This window comes from Piliocolobus tephrosceles, chromosome 3, assembly GCF_002776525.5.
Source record: "Piliocolobus tephrosceles isolate RC106 chromosome 3, ASM277652v3, whole genome shotgun sequence".
NCBI lineage: Eukaryota > Metazoa > Chordata > Mammalia > Primates > Cercopithecidae > Piliocolobus > Piliocolobus tephrosceles.
This window is the reverse complement of record NC_045436.1, coordinates 85,422,129-85,446,046: the sequence shown is the minus strand read 5'-3', so window position 1 is coordinate 85,446,046 and position 23,918 is coordinate 85,422,129. Positions and strand designations below refer to the sequence as shown.

General features: G+C 36.2%; 1 protein-coding gene and 1 long non-coding RNA gene across 2 annotated transcripts in view; both read right to left on the bottom strand.

Moving 5' to 3' along the window:
• Window positions 1–23,918, bottom strand: part of ARHGEF38 (Rho guanine nucleotide exchange factor 38) — a 130,565-nt gene that overhangs the window by 98,440 nt on the left and 8,207 nt on the right. The window lies entirely within an intron of this gene.
• Window positions 9,606–23,459, bottom strand: LOC111547988. The gene is made up of 3 exons (XR_002733291.1): window positions 23,405–23,459; window positions 21,698–21,760; window positions 9,606–9,941 (listed from the first exon to the last, which is right to left on the bottom strand). It is a non-coding gene; the product is annotated as an uncharacterized LOC111547988 (long non-coding RNA).

Below are 23,918 nucleotides of genomic sequence, written 5' to 3'. Positions count from 1 at the left end.
TCTGGGGTTTTTTTTTGAAAAAAATATTAAGCTATATTGCTAGCTAGACTAATGAAGAAAAAAGATCCAAATGAACACAACTGGCAATGACAAAACAGGTAATACCACCGACCTCACAGAAATGCAATCATCAGAAACTATTCTGAACACACTATGCACACAAACCAGAAAAGCTAGAAGAAATGGATAAATTCCTGGACATATACACCCTCCCAAAACTGAACCAGGAAGAAATTCAATTTCTGAACAGACCAATAATGAGCTCCAAAACTGAATAAGTAGTAAATAGCTTACCAACCAAAAGAAGCTCAGTACCAGAGGGATTCACAGCCAAATTCAACCACAGGTATGAATAAAAGTTGATATCATTCCTACTGAAGCTGTTCCAAAAAATTGAGGAGGAAGAACTCCTCCCCAGCTCCTTCTATGAGGCCAGCATCATCCTGATACCAAAGACTGGCAGAAACACAACAAATAAAGAAAACTTCAGGCCAATATCCGTGGCAAACATCGATGCAAAAATCCTCAACAGAATACTGGGAAACCAAATCCAGCAGCACATCAAAAAGCTAATTCATCACAATCAAGTAGGCTTCATCCCTGGGATGCAAGGTTGGTTCAACATATGCAAATCAGTAATCGTGATTCATCTCATAAACAGAACTAAAGACAAAAACCACATGATCATCTCAACAGATGCAGAAAAGGCTTTTGATACAGTTCAATATCCCTCCATGTTAAAAACTCTCAATGAACTAGGTATTGAAGGAACATATCTTAAACTAATAAGAGCCATCTATGACAAACCCACAGCCAACAACATACTTAATAGGCAAAAGCTGAAAGCATTCCCCTTAAAAACTGGCACAAGACAAGAATGCCCTCTGTCACCACTCTTACTCAACATAGTATTGGAAATACTGGCCAGAACAATCAGGCAACAGAAAGAAAGAAAGGGGATCAAAATAGTCAAAGTATTCCTGTTTGCAGATGACATGACTCTGTATCTAGGAAACCCCATAGTCTTGGCCCAAATGCTCCTTCAGCTGATGAACAAATTCAACAAAGTTTCAGTATACAAAATCAACATACCAAAAAACCCCACTAACATTCCTATACACCAAGAACAGCCAGGCTTGATATGTACCAAAATAGAACTTCTTGACAGCATAAAATCCACAGGGCCTATAAAACAGTTACACAATGAGAAAAACTGAAAGTATCTAGGTAACAATGACATGATAAATGAAACTGTACCTCACATCTCAATATTAATGTTAAATGTAAATGGCTAAATGCTCCACTTAAAATATACAGACTGGCATAATGGATACAAAAATCACAAACCAAATATAAACTGTCTTCAAGAGACTTACCTAAAACGTAAAGATAAATAAAAATTCATAGTAAAAAAGTGGAAAAAGATATTCTATGCAAATGGAAACCAAAGCGAACAGGAATAGTTATTCTTAGATCACGTAGTCTTTAAAGCAACAACAGAAAAAGACAAAAAGGCCATTTTATAATGATAAAAGGATAATTTCAACAGGAAGATATAATTCTAAATTCCTGTGTGCCTTACACAGGAGCTCCTATTTTCATAAAACTATTACTACTAGATCTAAGACAGCAACACAATAATAGTGGGAAAATTCAATACTCCACTGACAGTACTACACAGATCATCAAGACAGAAAGTCAACAAAGAAAAAACAGACTTAACTTTATATTCTAGAACAAATGGACATAACAGGTATTATAGAACATTCTACCCAAGAACTGCAGAATATACATTCTTCTCATCAGCACATGGAACAGCCTCCAAGACAGACCATAAAATAGGTCACAAAACAAGTCTCAATAAATTTTGAGAAATTAAAATAATATCAATTATCTTTCAGACCACAGTGGAATAAAACTAGAAATTAACTCCACAAGGAACCCTCATAGCTATACAAATACACGGAAATTAAACGATCTGTTCCTGAATGATTTTGAGGTTAATGAAGAAATCAAGATAGAAATTTAAATAGTCTTTGAAATAAATGATGATAATGACACAAGTTATCAAAACTCTGGGATACAGCAAATGGAATGCTAAAAGGAAAGTTTATAGTGCTGAATGCCCGCATTAAAAAGTCTAAAAGATCACAAATTGGCATTCTAATGTTACAATCTAAGGAACTCGGGAAAAAATAACAAATTAAATCCAAAGCTAGCAGAAGAAGAGGAATAACAAAGATCGGAGCAGAATCAAAAGAAATTAAAAACAAAACAAACAAACAAACAAAAAAATACAAAAGATCAATGAAACAAAAAGCTGGTTCTTTGAAAAAATAAACAAAATTGATAGACCATTAGCAAGATTAACCAAGAAGAGAAAAGATTCAAATAAGCTCAATTAGAAATGAAATTGAGACATCACAACTGACACCACGGGGGCGGGGTGGGGGGTGGAAGATCATTTGAGATTACTATGAACATTTCTAGGCACACAAACTAGAAATCCTATTGGAAATGGATAAATTCCTGGAAACATACAACCCTCTTAGATAAAGTCAGGAAGAAATAGAAACCCTGATTAGACCAATAACAAGCAGTGAGATGGGAGAAGTAACAAGGAATTTGCCAACAACAACAACAGCAACAACAAAAAAAACCAGGACCAGATGGATTCACAGCTGAATTCTATCAGACGTTCAAAGAAAAATTGGCATCAATCCTACTGAAACCATTACAAAAGATAGAGGAAGAAGGAATCTTACCTAAATCATTCTATGAAGCCAGCATCACTCTGATACAAAAACCAGGAAAGGATACAACAAAAAAAGAAAACTACAGACCAATATTTCTTTTGAACATAGATGCAAAAGTCTCAATAAAATACTAGCTAGCTGAATCTAACAGCAAATCAAAAAGATAATACACCATGATCAAGTATATTTCATCCCCAGGTTGCCGAGATGCTTAAACATACATGAGTCAATATATGTGATACATCACATAAACAGAATTAAAAACACAAATCATATGATCATCTCAATAGATGCAGGAAAAAAGTGCTCAATAAAATTCAGCATCCCTTTATGATAAAAACCCTCAACAAACCCAACATCATATTGAAGGAAGAAGAGTTGAAAGAATTCCTCCTGTGAACTGGAAAAAGACAAGGATGCCCACTGTCACCAATCCTATTCAACATAGTACTGGAAGTCCTAGCCAGAGCAAACAGGTAAGAGAAGGAAATAAAGGTATCCATTTTGGAAAAGAGAAAGTCAAACTTCACTGCTCTCTGGTGACATGACTCTATACCTAGGAAACCCAAAATTTTCCTTCAAAAGACTCTTAGATTTAATAAGCAAATTCAGTAAAGTACACAAATCAGGAGTGCTGCTTGCTATACACCAACAATGAGCAAGCTGAGAATCAAATAAAGAACTCAATTCCTTTTACAACAGCTGCAAAAAAAAAAAAAAAAAAAAAAAAAAAAAAAAAAAAAAAAAAAAAAAGAAAGAAAAGAAAAAGAAAGAAAAAAGAAAAAAAAAAGAAAATTGAATAACTAGAAATATACTTAACCAAGGAGGTGAAAAATCTCTACAAGGAGAATTACAAAACACTGCTGAAATAAATAATGATGACACAAACAAATGGAAACACATTCCATGCTAATGGATTGGAAGAATCAATTCTGTGAAAATGATCATACTGCCCAAAGCAATCTACAGATTCAATGCAATTCCCATCAAAATACCAACATCATTTTTCACAGAAATAGCAAAAACTATCCTAAAATTTATATAGAACCAAAAAAACCCCGAATAGCCAAAGCGATCCTAAACAAAAAGAACAAATCTGGAGACATCATATTACTGGACTTTAAGTTATACTATAAGGCTGTAGTTACCAAAACAACATGGCACTCACAAAAGGAGGCAGATAGACTAAGGGAACAGAATAGAGAACCCAGAAATAAAGTCAAATGCTTATAAACAGTTGATTTTCAACAACGCATACAAAAACGTCAATTGGGAAAAGGAAATCCTATTTAATAAATGATGCTGGGAAAACTAGATATCCACATGTAGAAGAATGAAACTGGATCCCTATCTCTCACCTCATACAAAGATAAACTCAAGATGGATCAAAGACTTAATCTAGGACTGAAAGCATACAAATTCTAGAAGATAACTTTGAAAAAACTTTTCTGGACAGTGGCCTAGGAGAAGTATTTATGACTAAAACCCTAAAAGCAAATGGAAAAAAAGCAAAAATAAATAAATGAGACCTGATTAAACTAAAAAGATTCTGCACAGCAAAAGAAATAATCATCAGAATAAACAGACAATCCAGACTGGAGAAAATATTTTTAAACTATGCCTCTGACAAAGGAATAATATCCAGAATCTACGTGGAACTCAAACAAATTAAGAAAAAAACAACCCCATCAAAAAGTGGGCAAAGGACATAAATAGACATTTCTCAAAAGAAAATATACAAATGGCCCACAAACATGAAAAAATGCTCAACATTGCTAATTGTTAGGGAAATGCAAATTAAAACCACAATGGGATACCACCTTACTCCAGTAAGAATGGCTATTATCAAAAAGTCAAAAATGATAAATGTTGATGTAGTTGTGATGAAAGGAGATGCTTCTACTCTGCTGTTGGGAATGTAAATTAATACAACCTCTATGAAAAATAGTATGGATATTCCTTAAAGAATTAGAAGTAGATCTACTATTCGATCCAGCCATCCCACTAGTGGATATCTACCCAAAGGAAAGAAGTCATTATATGAAAAAGACACATGTACATGTATGTTTATTGCAGCACAATTCACAATTGCAAGGATATGAAGCCAACTTAAGTGCCCACTGACCAATGAGTTATATATATGCTATATATATGCATGCTATGGAATATAGCCATAAAAAGGATGAAATAATGTCTTTTGCAGCAACCTGGATGCAGCTGGAGGCCATTATTCTATATGGAATACAAAACTACTTATTGGGTACAACATACATTACTCAGGTGATAGGTGCACTAAAATGTCAGAATTCACTACTATATAATCAGTCTATGTAACCAAAAACGACTTGTACCCCAAAAGCTATTGAAATAAAAAAATTTTTTAATCCAACAAGCAAGGGATAGAAAGAAACTACCTTAACATAATAAAAGCCATATATAAAAAAATTGCAGCAAACATAATACTCAATGGTGAAAGACTGAAGGCTTCTCTTCTAAGATCAGAAACAAGACGCCTGCACTTGCCACTTCTTTCTCTTTATTTTTTTTTTGAGATGGAGTTTTGCCCTGTCACCCAGGTGGGAGTGCAATGGCACCATCTCAGCTCACTACAATCTCTGCCACATGGAATCAAGTGATTTTCCTGCCTCAGCCTCCGAGTAGCTGGGATTACGGGTGCCTACCACCATGCATGGCTATTTTTTTTTTTTTTTTTGTATCTTTAGTAGAAATGGGGTTTCACTACATTGGTCAGGCTAGTCTTGAACTCCTGACCCCGGGATCCACCCACCTCAGCCTCCCAAAGGGCTAGGATTACAGGTGTGAGCCACTGCGCCCAGCCTTTGCCACTTCTTTTCAACATAGTACTGAAAATTCTAGCTGGAGCAATTAGGCAAGAAAAAGAGATAAAGGCATCCAAAGTGGAAAAAAATAAGTAAAATTCTCTCTGTTCTAAAATTGTATGATCTCATATGTGGAAAACTAAATGTTCACCCCAAAAATTGTTGGAACTAATAAATTCAGTAAAATAGCAGAATATAAAGTCAACACACAAAAATCAGTTGCATTTCTTCTATACAGTAGCAATGAACAATCTGAAAAAAATATTAAGAAAGTGTATCCATTCACAATAGCATCAAAAAGAATGAAATGCTTATGAATTAACCTAATCAAAGAGGAGAAAGACTTGTACAATGCAAACTACAAAATATTATTAAAATAAATTAAAGATATAAATAAATGAGAAGATATGTTCATGGATGGAAAGACTTAATATTGTTAAGATGTCAATACTACCCAAAGTGATTTATAGATTCAATGTAATCTTTATCAAAATTCCAAATATTTTTGCAGAAAAAAAAAAAAAAAAAACCCATCCTAAAACTCATATGGCATCTCAAGGGACAAGAATAGGCCAAAACAATCTTGAAAAAGAAGAATAAAGCTGGAGGAACTCGTACTTCCTGATTTCAAAACTTACTACAAAGTTACAGTAAATCAACACATTGTGGTCCTGGCATAAATACAGACTAATGAAACAGAATAAAGAACCAGAAATAAATCCTTGCATATATGGTCAAATTATATTTTACAAGGATGACAAGACTATTTTATGGGGAAAAGACAATCTTTTCAACAAATGGTGCTGGGAAAATTGGATATTTGAGTGCAAAAGAATGAAGTTAGACCCTTATCTAACACCATATACAAAATTAACTCAGAATGGATCAGAAATCTAAAAATATAAAACTCATAAAGGAAAACATAGGGCAAAAATTTCATGATATTGAATTTGGCAGTAATTTCTTGGATATGACAAAGGCTCAGGCAACAAAAGAAGAAACAGAAAAGTTGGACTTTCATTTCATTTAAAGGGAAAATTTTAAAGTTTGTGCATCAGAAGACACTATCAACAAAACAAAAGAGCAATTTACAGCATAGGAGAAAATATTTGTATATCTGATAAGAGATTAATATCCAGAATGTAGAAAGAGCTCCAAAACTCAACAACAACAACAACAAAATAAACAACCTGAATAAAAAATGAGCAAAGCACTTGAATAGACTTTTCGCCAAAGAAAATATACAAAGCGCCCATCAGCATATGAAAAGATGCTCAGCATCACTAATAATAAGGGAAAAGCAAATCATAACTACAGTGAGATACCACTTTGCACCAATTAGGATGGCTAATATATTTTAAAAAATAAGCCAGAAGTGTTGGCAAGGATGTGGAGAAACTGGAATTGGAATTCTCGAGCATTGTTGGTAGGATTGCATTATTCACAGTAGCTAAAACACAGAAGCAACTCAAGTATCCCTTAATAGATAAATAGATGAGCAAAATGTGGAATATTCAGAAAATGGAATATTATTCAACGTTAAAAAGAAAGGGAATTATGACATCTTATAACCTGGATGAACCTTGAGGACATTATGGCAAGTAAAATAAGCCAGGCACAAAGGGCAAATACATAAGATCCTACCTGTATGAGGTACTTAGAATAGTTGAAATCATAGAAAAGGAAAATGGAGATGGTTGCCCAGGGCTGAGGATGGGAGAGAAGAGACAGTTATTGTTTAATAGTTACAGAGTTTCACTTTTACAAGATGAAAAGAGTGCTGGAGGTGGTGGTGAGGGCTGCAGAACACTATGAATGCATTTAATGCCACGGAACTGTACACTTTAAAGTGGCTAAAATGGTAAATGTTGTTATGTGCATTTTACCACAAATGAAAAATTAGGGGGAAAATGAACCTAATGAGACTATGAAACAAATGCAAATAGAATAGACATAGCAAGGCTTCCTGGGCATACTAAAATATTTTACCAAAAGTTTAACCGTTATAGTAGTAATTGGAAAAAAAGAAAAGTTTCAATGTCAGAAGAAGTCATGTTTTAAAATTCATAATGGTTTTGATTTGAATTTGGAGTGCAAGGCAGTTTAAAAAAGACAGATCTTCTCTTCTTAAAAAAAAGTATTCTGGGAGTTTTAAAAATCACATAGAAAGGTAGGTTTATAAAGATGAGGAGTTGAAGTATAAATAGAGTAAACAGCATTACTGAATACGTCTTTGTTCCAAACATTATACTGGTGATGGAATGACCTTCATAGTTAATGATATCCTTCTATCTCACAGGCTGTTTGACTATCTATCATGTGCAGCACACAGGACTAACGTACTTTCACCTGGCTTCTTTCTATCAGGCACCATATGTATTCTGCATCAAATTTCCTGGCAAAAATGTTATTTCAAGGTAATGTGTAGAATAAAAATGTTCCCTTGGTGTCACAACAATATTATTTCTCCTCTGACAGTATTGTTAGAATAGTATCTACATTGATGAATACTCATCTGCCAATTCGAATAGGAACATATGTGTGGGTAAGAATAGTCATGCACTCCTTCTCACTATTATGAAATATAAAGACTGAAGTCACTTACTGGAGGAATTCAACACAAAAGATCAAAAATCTGCCTAAAGAGGCATGAGCAGGCAGGGCACGGTGACTCATGCCTATAATCCCAGCACTTTGGGAGGCCAAGGCAGGCGGATCACCTGAGGTCAGGAGTTTGAGACCAGCCTGGCCAACACATTGAAATCTTGTCTCTCCTAAAAATACAAAAAATTAGCTGGGCATGGTCGTGGGTGCCTGCAATCCCAGCTACTTGGGAGGCTGAGGCAGGAGAATCACTTGAACCCACGAGGCAGAGATTGCAGTGAAACAAGATGGCGCCATTGCACTCCAGTCTGGGTGACAGAGCGAGACTCCATCTCAGAAAAAAAAAAAAAAAAAAAAAAAAAGGCATGAATTCATTTTAGGACTGCAATTCTCATTTCAATAATTTTAATAACAAAATTTTCCTCCTATAGATGGATATATTATTTTTTCTCTTTTTCATTGTAGTAAAATATACATGACATATAATGTACCATGTTAACCATATTTAAGTGTGCAGTTCAGAGGCATTAAATGCATTCACATTGTTGGGCAACCCATTACCACCAAACATCTCCAGAATGTTTTCATCTTTCTAAACAAATTTTATACCTATTAAACGATACTCATGCATTTCTTCCTCCCTCCAGCCCCTGGCAACCATCATTCTGCTTTTTGTCTCCATGAATTTGACTACTATGTACCTCATATAAGTAGAGTCATACAATATTTGTTATTTTGTGTCTGGCTTATTTCAGTTAGCAGAATGTACTCAAGGTTCATCTATGTTGTATCATTTTCCTCATGGTTCATTGATGTATCAAGTTATCAGAATTTCCTTTCCTTTTAAGGCTGATGATACTCCATTGTGTATATATACCACAATATGGTTTGGCTGTGTCCCCACCCAAATCTCATGTTGAACTGTAGATCCCATAATCCCTACGTGTCATGGGAGGGACCTGGTGGGAGGTAATTGAACCATAAGGATGGTTACCCCTAGGCTGCTGTTCTTGGACAGTAAGTGAGTTCTCACAAGATCTGATGGTTTTACAAAGGACTTTTACCCCCTTTTCACTCATAGTTCCCCTTCCTGTCGCCATGAGAAGGATGTGTTTGCTTCCTCTTCTGCCATGATTGTAAGTTTCCTGAGGCCTCCCCAGCCCTGTGGAACTCTGAGTCAATTAAACCTCTTTCCTTTATAAATTACCCAGTCTCAGGTATGTCTTTATCAGCAGCATGAGAACAGACTAACACATACTGCATTTTGTTTATAAATGTGTATATTCCCCCAAATTATTTTTGATATTAAAGCATTATACAGTATTACTGCAATTATATTTGATTATAATGTATTGTGAAAGCCTATAATAAGAGCAACCAGTTTCAAGAACTTTTTATTTACCAGTTTTTAAAATATACATTATTTATTATCTTTCTCACAACTCTAAAAATGGGATATTACGCTAATTTTAGAGATGAAACTGAATACAGTGAGTGTATGTAAATATACCCAGTGATTCACAGAATATGCAGAGCAGCTGGGATTCAAACTTTATGTGCTTAGCTCTGAAGTCTGGGCTCTCTCCCTTCACTCCCTGCCTGGAACTGTTGTGATCATGGTACATTATGTTCTATGTAGTGGAATTTTGCTGGACAGAGAGGCACAGAGTTCAGCTCTGGCAATGACACCCACTTCCTGTGTGACCTGGACCAAGTCATCTGGCTTCACGAAATTGCTTCACTGTAGAAGGAGAATAAAAATAATAATTATATTAACGATAATAAAAGCTAACATTTTTGAGTGCAAACACTGAGTTTGTTTTGCATTTGCTCTTCAATCTTCACAAAAACACAGTAAGATGTATATATATTCCCTTCCTTTTACACATGCAGAAGCTGACACACACAGAGGTTAAGTAGTTTGCCCAAGGTCACACTAGTGAAAGCAGCGGGCCAGGATTCAAACCTGAGCCAGTCTGGCTCCTGAACCTGGATGTTAACCACTGCTCACTGCTAGGAGGTTGTGAGAAGTGAGATAAAGCATGAAAATTGCTTAACTCAATGTCTGACACACCAGAAACCTCTCAAAAAATGTCAGTCATTGTTTTTATGACCATGATTTACTTGCCATTATTCTGTATCTGGTTCTGAATGGCTGCACCTGCTTTCCCTCTTTTACTTTTCCTTGGAAATGTTCCAAGGGCAAGAGGGGAAATTGAGCATCTATCAGGAAATTGCCCTCCTTGGCTGGGAAAAGCAAAAACAGCAAAGACTGCTACGAAGTCGGTTCAACACCAGGCCTAATGTGCACTGCTATTATTCATGCTGAATTCAAATGAGCTAGGGATATAGCCCTTGCATGTTGTTTGGCATAATGTAATAACATCTGAATTTTAAAAATCTGAATCTCTCCCATTTACCCCAAAGCTAAATCACCAATGCAAATAAGTTGCTGAGAATTCACTGAAAATGTGCTTCTCAAACAAGTTTAATGGGCAAGGAGATGATTAAATAGCTGTGTCCTACTAAAGTACACAACTTATTATTACTTTTAAAATTCTGTCATTGTTTACTTAGATTAAGTTTCCCCTCTGATATTATTTTTCAATGACTACCAATAAATAATCCTGAATTTAGATTTTCTTGATTGTATTGAAATCTTACTGATCTGTTAGTAAAGAATAGTTGTAGTGAATAATTTCATATACCAAGCTTAAGGTTTTGTTTAATGCCTTACTTAACAACACTTGCCCTCGCCCTAAAAATAATTTTCAGGAATATGCACTTTTATAAACAAAATGCAGTATGTATTAGTCTGTTCTCATGCTGCTAATAAAGACATACCTTGAGAATGTTGGAACATTCTCATACTCCCAACAACCAACCAGGCAGGCACACATACAGCATTCAATACATACTTATCGAGCAACTTTCACAGTCATTTGACTGTGGAGAACACAAAGATAATACAACATAAGAACCTGGCCATTAACTAATATATAATTTCACCATAACACAAATATGTTTATGATTACATACAAATCAAAGAATATTAGAATTTGAAGCTAACAGTTTTAAAATCCCATTGTCTTTGGAGTTTAAAAACCTTATATATAATTTAATATTAATTTTTTAAATTACATATTGGTTATTGAGTTGATATTGTGCTTTGTGTTGTGTATACTATAATGAATAAATAACAGCTCTTATCATCAAGATATGTATAATCTAGAAGTAAAGACAGGGTATTAAAGTCATGAGATAAATCAACATTTTTCCATTCTCTCCCTAAAATACACAAACTGATGTCTATGTACTTCTCCACTTAACAATCAAGGGGTATATTTTTCAAGATTTAATTGTGTTCAACAACTGACCTCATTATGTCAGTTGTACTTCTTTATAATTATATTACTTTAACTAAACTTACATAAATTAATGAAATATGAGAGTAAAATAGCATGTGTATGTTTCTGTGAAAACTGCTTTGATGTTTTGAAATAATTTTATAAAGTCAAGTTGCCAAAGCACTGCTGTTATATTAGGAGTTGAGTGAGACAAATTTAAAAGATTAAGAGTTATTCCAGAAAGATTCTGCAAACAAATCACCTTGCATTTTAAAATATTGGTCAGTATTTAAAAACTGGTATAAATGGAGTACTTACTATTCAGCCATAAAAGGAATAATATCCCATCATTTGCAATGACATGGATGGAACTGGAGGCCATTATGTTAAGTGAAATAAGTCAGGCACAGAAAGACAAACTTTGTATGTTCTCACTTATCTGTGGATGCTAAAAATTAAAACAATTGAACTCATGAAGATAGATCATAAAAGGATGGCAGGCCAGGTGCGTAATCTCAGCACTTTCAGAGGCCAGAGCAGGAAGATCACCTAAGGACCAGTCTGACCAACATGGAGAAATCCTGTCTCTACTAAAAATACAAAATTCGCCGGGTGTCGTGGTGCATGCCTGTAATCCCAGCTACTCAGGAGGCTGAGGTATGAGAATGGCTTGAACCCAGGAGGTGGAGGTTGCGGTGAGCCGAGATCGCGCCATTTGCACTCCAGCCTGGTGAACGAGAGCGAAATTCCATTTCAAAAACAAAAGAAGATGGCTGCCGGAGGCTGGGAAGGGTAGTTTGAGGGAGATAGTGGAGGAAAGGGGGATGACTAATGGGTACAAAAAAATAGAAAGAATAAGTAAGGCCCAGTATTTGATAGCACAATAGGGTGACTATAATAAAAAATAATTTAATTGTACATTTCAAAATATCTAGGGAGTTTAATTAGATTATTTGTAACACAAAGGATAAATGCTTGAGGTGATTTATCCTGATGGAATTACTATGCCTTGCATGCCTGTATCAAAATATCTCATGTAACCCACAAATATATGCACCTACTATGTACCCACAAAAATTTTAAAAAATTAAAACCGTAGTACACATATGATCATAATAACCTGTGACTCATGCAAGCATAGCACAGCCTGGACGTCAGTCCTACTGGAGAAATGACACAGTTGAAATCTGAAAGAGGCAGCACAAGGTGAAGAGAGATACAAAATTGTTATGAGCAAAAGAAATAGTGTATTTAAAGGCTTGGTGGCAAAACAAAAGATGTGAAAACAGCTCAGGGCAGATGAAGTACAAGTGGTAGAGGTTGTGAAAAGGGGATGAATCTAGACAAATTCTCAGGAGACAGATCTCAACAATGAGGAATTTTTTAATAAATGAGGGGCATGATTAAATTATCTTAGCAAGATCACTTTGGCCTCCACAGAACTAGATTTGGGAGGGGAGGGTGAGGAGCAAGCCTGTGAGTATTGAAGTGGCTCTTCGCCTGGACAGTCTAGTCACTAGGGGGAAGAAGGAAGGAGTTAAGCTTAGTCTAATTGCCAAGAAGATAGAAAGAACTGAACAGATCAAGAGAAATTCAAGAGGTGAAATTAGCATGAACTGGTGAGTAATCAATGCAGAGGGTAAAGGAGAAGTCAAAGCTGACTCTCAGATTCCTGACTTGTTAACTGGGTCACGGTGCCATTTAAAGAAATAGGGAACAATGGGAAAAGAGCAGGCAGAAGAGATAAGGTGATAAGTTCTGCTCAGCTCTATCTCATTATAATAAAAAAGGAAGCTAATTTCTAGAGAGAGTAAGTCTTCTACCTCAAGTAACAAAGCCAGAAATTGAGTTCAGAACTTCTGACCAACACTCCCTCCCTGCCTCTATCAGTCCAATTCCCTTTCTACCCATATAGTGCAAACACCCACCCATAATTCAATCAATCTGCAATAAGAATGATCTTATTCCAGACAGATCATTACAAAACCCCCAGATATGACTATAAATGTTCTTTCATCCCTCTCCCTGCTGCCAATTTCATATCTGCCCCCATAAACCCAAAAAAACCTTGGCTTAGCATTGCATTGAACCCTACCGACATCCCTAAGTTTCACACAGTAAAATCTTTTATCTTTTAAAATCAGTTTCAATGGAAATATGACCCACAGAAAGATGAATGGAGCAGCCTTCTGTGAAATAGGTTGAAAATAATTGCATGTCAGACAGGGTTTGGAGAGGAGCCAGTGAAGTATTAAGTGAAAATGTGGAGGAACAGACCCTCCGCAACTCTGAATTTGAAAGCTCAAACACTGGGGCTGGGAATATTTTATCCTCATTGGAAGGGCATGTGATTTATTTCCTCTGACTGCTAATTGGCACAGAAAGTAGATTAGTGGATTTCAAAAAGGAATTAAACAAAGCTTATGTGTCTTGAAAAATACTTAAATGGCATTGGTTTGAATTTACAGGCTCCAACAGTGACCAGCATAGCACAGACAGAGCAATTAGTAGTTAAATAAATGAGTGCTTCCGAAAATGTTTTTATTTAAAGTCTTTAGCAGAAGATGAGTGAAAAGGGGAAGATTCTGAGCCCTGAATAGAAGGGAAACTTGACTTGATAAAGGCCTCCCTGTATTCAATTATTCTCTTGTGATTGTTCTATTATTGAGAATGCAAAATTGTGGCTGGATAAGAAATACTGCTTTTATCCGTTTGTTCTTTCATTCAGCTAATATTTATTGAGTGTTCATTGTGCCATGCATTGTTCTAGACCTGTGGTTCTTAATCTGGCAATTGTACATCTCCCCCACCCCAGAGGATGTTTGGCAAGGTTTGGAGTCATTTTTTGGTTCTCACAGCTGGGGTCAGGGGTGGCTACCAGCACCTGGTAGTCATGCTTCTGCTAATATCATATAATGCACAGGACCACTCCCCACAACAAAGAATTAGTAGTATAAATATTGAGATATCCTGTTCTAGATGCTAGCAATAGAGCAATGGAAAAAAAAAAAGAGAGAGAGAGAGAGAGAGAGAGAGAAAAGCCTCAGCCCTTATGAAACTTCAATTTTAATGATAGAAGAGAAACAATAAACCAGTTAATAAGGAAATATATCGCTACCAGATAGTGACAAGGTACTATGAAGAAAAATAAAGCAGGTGCTGCTGGTGGTTACTATTGTATAGAAAGAGGTCAAGAAGACCTCATTACTAAGGTGATTTTTGAGCAGAAACTTAAAGAGAAGCAAGTCATGGTACAGTAGTGAAGCCTGATCCTATCATTGTTTTGCTTTGTGTTGTTTTTTCTTCCAGTACTGCATGAATTCAAGGTAAAGGTAAGTTTGAATAATTTCTGGGAAAATTATCAGAGCATTCTTGCTTCTCCACACCACTTTTTATCACTAAAACTTTTATATAGGTTTAGATGTAGAGGAATACGATGCTCCATTTTTTACCCATTTTAGAAAAATGACAGGGTTAGTTTTCCTTTCAATCAATTGAAACAGACTCTTTTAGTTCAACTTAGTCAATTATTGCAGGTCACAGGTTCCAAACACCATATACGAAACAGTGATTGATGCATCAGTGTATGTATATACACACATATATTTTTCATAAGTGTGTATTATATATGCATATAGTATACACAGTGAATATATTAACAACTCTTTACTACACATGAGGTAATATGAAGGCAGAAAAGGTCATCAGGGTTTGAACATAAACATATAAATATGGAAAAGGATATTTTGAAAATAGGATCAAATTATGATTTGAATTTTTTTTGTTTTTCGTTTGCACACACTTATAAGAATGCATAGCAAAAAAGATATAGAATTTGAGCTTTTCTTACAGATTTAACCCATTCCAAAATCTTATTTGATTTATGATTCACTGAAAGAAAAATCTAACTATAATTGTATGATTCTTATATTCTATATATAAAAAAAAAACTTAAAAATTTTTGCTGACAACTGCAATTTAATGAAGTTTCATGTTTCTCAGAGTTGTTCTGCCTTTTTTCAAAGGATTTGTTTATTAAAAGCAATGTAATTTTACATCTTAAGTTAATATTTTACTTCTATGCAGAAATGCTCATAATAAAGAAGCACAAGCATACTATGAGATTATAATTGCGGTATTTTAAAAATATTTACTAAAGTTTTCAATAGTTTAAAAACAGTAGCACCATTGTAACACAATGACAATCCTAAATGTCTGATTGGAGTGGCATTAACAAGCTCTTCAAATGCTGAGTATTTCAAATATGTTATTTATAGCTTTAGATGTATAGATCTGGTTAACAGAAAGAAGGAAATGAGAAAATCACTCTACTTAGAATGTTTGATTATCTCAGAACAAAAATAATTTAATTTCTATATCTATATCTGGTTATGAAAATGTGATATTATGTTCAGAGGAATAACTTATCAGTTCTCCAGTACATGGGTAGATGTGATTTTTTTTTATGCCCTTGCTAATGATGGCAGAATTTTAAAGGATGATTCAACAGAACATAGTATAGAGAAGAGAAATGAGAGACATGAGAAAAATGGATAAATAATGCCTTCAGCTGAGTTAGATTCATAACCAGGTGCTGTGACCCTGAAGCCAGAGAAGAGGTAATCAAGAGCTGGCTGAGATGGAATGAGCCATGGAGAAGGGCCTCCTTTATTCACCAGGACTTTCACCGCACAGTTGCCACACCATCCATTGATTGTTTATTCATGTATTCATTTACTCACTCATTAACTCAACAAACATAGTAATTGAGTACATACCAACTTTTTCTAGGCACTGTCGATATAAATATGCCTGTCTTCAAGAAGTTCAACTGAGTGAGAGACACACTGACATGTAAATACCAACTATGTGACATATAGAGAGGGTGTGAGATGTGAATATCCTTTAGGGGTAATGACTGAGAAGGTTAGACATAGAAAGATGAGTCAGGGTTTATAAAACAACTGGGATGGGGGTGAGCCCTCCTAATCAAGTCATACCAGCCCAAAGTAGAACTGTTCTGCATGATGGAAACCAAAATAAAATTCTAAGCTCCCCAACCATCTGAATAAACCCATCCTCTTGGCCAAGGGCATTGCAAAGTTAAACTGGAAAACTAGTTCAGGCCATGATGAGAAAGGGGAGTTGGATATGCCTCATTATTCCCTCATCCCTGTTCGAATTCAGACACAGCTGACCAGCATTAACATTAAAACTGATCTGAAGACCCACAGAACAGATTGTTTAAGTCTGGTAAGAAACATTTACAGTCTATTCTCTCTGAAGCCTGCTACCTGGGATCTTCATTTGTATGATAAAACCTTGGTCTCCACAACCGCTTGTCTTAACTCTGACATTCCTTTCTATTGATTTCAGGTCTTTAGATAATAACTTAACCAATTGCCAACCAGAAAATCTTTGAATCTGCCTATGACCTGGAAGCCCCCAGTTGTGCCACCTTTCCTGACCCAAGCTTAAAATGTATAAAAGCAAGTTGTAGGCTGACCACCTTGGGCACATGTTCTCGGGATCTCCTGAGGACTGTGTCATAGGTCATTGGCCACTCATATTTGGCTCAGAATAAATATCTTCAAATATTTCACAGAGTTTGACTCTTTTCATTGACAAAAGTAACACTGTCCTCCAGGCCAGAAATGAGACAGAGTCAAATTGGGAAAAGCCTTACATTCCATTTTAATGCTGCAAACTAGGGGCCACCAAACTTTTTAATTATTTTTTATTGTGGTAAAATATTCATGACATAAAATTTACCATGTTAACTGCTTTTAAGTAAACAGTTCAGTAGCATTAAATACATTCACATTATTGTGCAATCATTAGAACTTTTTCATCTTCCCAAATTGAAATTCTACCCATTAAACAATAACTCCCCATTAAACAATAACTCCTGCTTCCCCCAACTCCTGGAAACTACCATTCTACTTTTTGTCCCTATGAATTTGACTACTTTATGTACCACATATAAGTAGAATCACATAGTGTTTGTCCTTTTGTGCCTAGCTTATTTTAGTTAGCACAATGTCTGATGATCATCCATGTAGTAGCGTGTCAGAATTTTATTGCAAATGTTTTTATTGTGTCAGTTAAACTGTTCTGTGTATACACCTCTAATATATGTATAGTATTAATGTATCATACACATTATGAAGCATACACAACAATAAATATTTTCAAAGAGCAATATTGAAAAACAAACTTATTTTTTTCTTTGCACAATAGATTGTCTGTAAAATCTCCTGGGGTTTATATATTCCCCTCTTTGGGTACTGCTGCTAGCTATAGAAAAATGAAAAGCAATGAGGAGTATTAAGCAAAGGAGCCCTGTCATTTGACACTCTGACCCAGTCTTTCGCCAAGCACCCTAATCCAGGTAAGTACTCTGTAGTTAGTGATGACAAGGAGTTTTCAAAGACTAGATAATTCAGGTAATCCGTGTTGTATTTTTAGAGTAGAATATTTTAGTGATTCTGTGAAATATAGACCTTATTCAATGCAAGCGCATATCTTTCTAATTTCCAAGCATATGGAACATTTTGTTGAGAAGCATAAAATAACACAGCTACTGAAAAATACTTGTTGGTCACTGTTCACTTCAAGATTGCAGATGAATGTATTGGCAGAACTTACGGTTCTCTTGATGCTTGTGAGTATTGTTCAAAGGTTTATTAAAATCAGTTGATTTCTTAACAGCAAACCACAAAACAGGTACTACTACTAAAAACTAAGGTTAGAACAGGAAAATTGCATGATAGTTGAAAAAGCACTGACTTTGGAGCCAGGCAGACCTCAGGAAAACTCTCACTTCACCAGTTACTATTAATAGCTATGTGACCACTGGGAGAATGCCTATATCTCTCTCTTTTTTTTATTATTATTATTTTTTTATTATACTTTAAGTTCTAGGGTACATGTGCATAACGTGCAGGTTTGTTACATATGTATACTTGTGCCATGTTGGTGTGCTGCACCCATCAACTCGTCAGCACCCATCAATTCATCATTTATATCATGTATAACTCCCCAATGCAATCCCTCCCCCCTCCCCCCTCCCCATGATAGGCCCCAGTGTCTGTTCAGTTCCCATCTATGAGTGAGAACATGCGGTGTTTGGTTTTTCTCTTCTTGTGATAGCTTGCTAAGAATGATGGTTTCCAGCTGCATCCATGTCCCTACAAAGGACACAAACTCATCCTTTTTTATGGCTACATAGTATTCCATGGTGTATATGTGCCACATTTTCTTAATCCAGTCTGTCACAGATGGACATTTGGGTTGATTCCAAGTCTTTGCTATTGTGAATAGTGCCACAATAAACATACGTGTGCATGTGTCTTTGTAGTAGAATAATTTATAATCCTTTGGGTATATACCCAGTAGTGGGATGGCTGGGTCATATGGTGCATCTAGTTCTAGATCCTTGAGGAATTGCCATACTGTTTTCCATAATGGTTGAACTAGTTTACAATCCCACCAACAGTGTAAAAGTGTTCCTATTTCTCCACATCCTCTCCAACACCTGTTGTTTCCTGATTTTTTAATGATTGCCATTCTAACTGGTGTGAGATGGTATCTCATTGTGATTTTGATTTGCATTTCTCTGATGGCCAGTGATGATGAGCATTTTTTCATGTGTCTGTCGGCTGTATGAATGACTTCTTTTGAGAAATGTCTGTTCATATCCTTTGCCCACTTTTTGATGGGGTTGTTTGTTTTTTTCTTGTATATTTGTTTGAGTTCTTTGTAGATTCTGGATATTAGCCCTTTGTCAGACGAGTAGATTGCAAAAATTTTCTCTCATTCTGTAGGTTGCCTGTTCACTCTGATGGTAGTTTCTTTTGCTGTGCAGAAGCTCTTTAGTTGAATTAGATCCCATTTGTCAATTTTGGCTTTTGCTGCCATTGCTTTTGGTGTTTTAGACATGAAGTCCTTGCTCATGCCTATGTCCTGAATGGTACTACCTAGATTTTCTTCTAGGGTTTTTATGGTATTAGGTCTAACATTTAAGTCTCTAATCCATCTTGAATTAATCTTCGTATAAGGAGTAAAGAAAGGATCCAGTTTGAGCTTTCTACTTATGGCTAGCCAATTTTCCCAGCACCATTTATTAAATAGGGAATCCTTTCCCCATTTCTTGTTTCTCTCAGGTTTGTCAAAGATCAGATGGCTGTAGATGTGTAGTATTATTTCTGAGGACTCTGTTCTGTTCCATTGGTCTATATCTCTGTTTTGGTACCAGTACCATGCTGTTTTGGTTACTGTAGCCTTGTAGTATAGTTTGAAGTCAGGTAGCGTGACGCCTCCAGCTTTGTCCTTCTGACTTAGGATTGTCTTGGCAATGTGGGCTCTTTTTTGGTTCCATATGAACTTTAAAGAAGTTTTTTCCAATTCTGTGAAGAAACTCATTGGTAGCTTGATGGGGATGCCATTGAATCTATAAATAACCTTGGGCAGTATGGCCATTTTCACAATATTGATTCTTCCTATCCATGAGCATGGTATGTTCTTCCATTTGTTTGTGTCCTCTTTGATTTCACTGAGCAGTGGTTTGTAGTTCTCCTTGAAGAGGTCCTTTACATCCCTTGTAAGTTGGATTCCTAGGTATTTTATTCTCTTTGAAGCAATTGTGAATGTAAGTTCATTCCTGATTTGGCTTTCTGCTTGTCTGTTACTGGTGTATAAGAATGCTTGTGATGTTTGCACATTAATTTTGTATCCTGAGACTTTGCTGAAGTTGCTTATCAGCTTAAGGAGATTTTGGGCTGAGACGCTGGGGTTTTCTAAATATACAATCATGTCATCTGCAAACAGGGACAATTTGACTTCTTCTTTTCCTCACTGAATACCCTTGATTTCTTTCTCTTGCCTGATTGCCCTAGCCAGAACTTCCAACACTATGTCGAATAGGAGTGGTGAGAGAGGGCATCCCTGTCTTGTGCCAGTTTTCAAAGGGAATTTTTCCAGTTTTTGCCCATTCAGTATGATATTAGCTGTGGGTTTGTCATAAATAGCTCTTATTATTTTGAGGTATGTTCCATCAATACCGAATTTATTGAGCGTTTTTAGCATGAAGGGCTGTTGAAATTTGTCAAAAGCCTTTTCTGCATCTATTGAGATAATCATGTGGTTCTTGTCTTTGGTTCTGTTTATATGCTGGATTACGTTGATTGATTTGCGAATGTTGAACCAGCCTTGCATCCCAGGGATGAAGCCCACTTGATCATGGTGCATAAGCTTTTTGATGTGCTGTTGAATCCGGTTTGCCAGTATTTTATTGAGGATTTTTGCATCGATGTTCATCAGGGAGATTGGTCTAAAATTCTCTTTTTTTGTTGTGTCTCTGCCAGGCTTTGGTATCAGGATGATGTTGGCCTCATAAAATGAGTTAGGGAGGATTCCCTCTTTTTCTATTGATTGGAATAGTTTCAGAAGGAATGGTACCAGCTCCTCCTTGTACCTCTGGTAGAATTCAGCTGTGAATCCATCTGGTCCTGGGCTTCTTTTGGTCGGTAGGCTATTAATTGTTGCCTCAATTTCAGAGCCTGCTATTGGTCTATTCAGGGATTCAACTTCTTCCTGGTTTAATCTTGGGAGAGTGTAAGTGTCCAGGAAATTATCCATTTCTTCTAGATTTTCTAGTTGATTTGCGTAGAGGTGTTTATAGTATTCTCTGATGGTAGTTTGTATTTCTGTGGGGTCGGTGGTGATATCCCCTTTATCATTTTTTATTGCGTCTATTTGATTCCTCTCTCTTTTCTTCTTTATTAGTCTTGCTAGCGGTCTGTCAATTTTGTTGACCTTTTCAAAAAACCAACTCCTGGATTCATTGATTTTTTGGAGGGTTTTTTGTGTCTCTATCTCCTTCAGTTCTGCTCTGATCTTAGTTATTTCTTACCTTCTGCTAGCTTTTGAGTGTGTTTGCTCTTGCCTCTCTAGTTCTTTTAAACCTATACCTCTCTTAACCTCTGTTTTATCATCTATGGCAATATAGATATGGCAATAACTTATTTGCAAAGTTGCTAAGAGCATGAAATGACGTACTGCACCTAAGTGCCTACTACAGATGTTCAGCTGGTGTTTGTACCTGCTCTTCCATTTAGAAATCCCCAAACACAAAAACTAGTATTATTACCTTGTCCTGTGTATGAGGACCAGCATAATCCCTCTGCCTGGAATGCCTTCTGCCCTAAAAGTCCTAATTGGATTTCAAGAGTCAGATTTCAATGTATTTTCTTTTGGCATTTCAGAGGTACAATTAAATTATTTCTTATCATAGCTCCTGTATTGCTTTATTTATGTCTCTAATAGTAATAACCACTTAATATATGGTGGATGCCATGTTAGCACCAGTTCCCCTTAAAGGAAGGGATAAATTATTATTTCAGCTGCCAGGAGTACAACCAGCAGATATGCCCTCTTTAGGAATTATCTCAGATGAGAGCACCTCTCAGGTCATGCCCTTTCCCAAGATAGCCACATCCCCAAACATAAAGTGTGATACAAGGGCCCAGGTCCTTCACAACACTGGGGACAACTCCAAAGAATCACCCATCTTTAGAACTCCCTTCAGAGTTGGCTAAAGCTTCCAATGAGACCACATCACAGCTCGGCCTCTCCCTCTGCCGAGGCTTATGTCCTTGCCTTTTCTTCCCCAGGTGGTGGTCCAAGAATGTTTCCTAGTAACTCCTCTCCACCCTAATCTCTATTTCAGAATTTGCAACTCGGAAACCCAATTTGCAGTATACTTCAGGCACTTATTACGTTACTACAATAATTTGTTCACAGCCTGTCTCACTCAGTGGGCTGGGTGTGCTTCTAATATTTAAAAAAAATTCTTAGGATCTAGTCATACCTGGCACATGTGAATACCTAGCAAATATTTGTTGAATAAATTCATTTTTTAAAATATCCTGTTTTTCTTGGTCAGGAAACTCTATTCTCTTCTTTAATTAAATGTATTTATTTATAATCTTTCTTTCAGGAAAATAACGTAAAGAAGTTAACTGAAAGTTAGCTACCATTACATAGTGGAAAGTGAGAATGACAGAATTGTAAAAGCAAGTATGTCATAAGGATCAATATAGTTGTAATTATTCATTGGATATTATAAAGTCATTCAATAAATAGTCATTGAGCAGAATAACTGTATACCAGGCGTTGCTTAAATGCTAAGTCTTTTTCCCCAAGCAGAATTATATTCAATTGACAGCAAAAGCCAAAAACAGAATAAAGCAGTATAATTTAATAGAGTAATAGGTAGTATGAAAGCCACTGAGGGGGATCAGAACACGCCATCCCTAAATATGCCACTTTGGGATATTGATTATTTTGAGCTGGAGATGCTCAATAGCAGATGCAGGAAGGGCTGTCTGTGTTTTCTTTTTTACTTAAAAGCAGAGTGTATGTTTACCATGAGAAAAGTGCCCTCCCTGTATCACCAAGAAGGGAATATTCTTATCACAGACAGGGAGTTGACACAGAGATGAGCCTACACAAACAAATCTTACAAAAATAACCCTTATCTTCCATTAGCTTCTCCCATGTATTTCCTAGTCACTTTTCCACAATTTCTTTCCCCAACCCTTAACTCTTTTACTTTGGCTTTATTTCATATCTCCACAATTTATGACTCTGTTAAAATGTTATATAAACCCCTAGGTCTAACTGCTTCTTTGAGGTTTTTACCTCTTTCTTTCTACAAAGCCTACCATGACACATACAAATATTAACCTCAAGTAAAATTTGTATGCTTTTTCTTTTGTTAGTATGTCTTTTGTCTGTACAATTCACAGGTCCTAGTCACAGAATTTAAGAGGATAGAGGAAATGTATTTCCTCACCTACATCACTTTAGGTCGGATGGTCAGGGAGGGACTCCCAAAAAGGGTGAACAGATACTTCAGTGATAAAAATCCACACTTGCAGAGATTGGGGAAAGAAACTTATTTTATTTTATTATGTGATTTATTTATTTATTTATTTTATTTTTTTATTTTTTGAGACTCCAGGCTGGAGTGCAGTGGCAGGATCTCAGCTCATTGCAACTTCTGCCTCCCAGGTTCAAGTGATTCTTGTGTCTCAGCCTCCCGAGTAGCTGGGATTACAGGCATGCACCACCACCCAGCCAATTTTTTTTTTTTCTTAGTAGAGACAGGGTCTCACCATGTTGCCCAGGCTGATCTCAAACTCCTGGGCTCAAGCGATAGACCCACCTTGGCCACCCAAAGTGCTGGGATTATAGGCACGAGCCACCGGACTCTGCCTATATGGGAAAGAAACTTTTAGACAGACAAAATAGCTAATATAAAGGCCAGGGAACAAAAACAAATTTGACCATAAGTTCCCAGCAGCTAA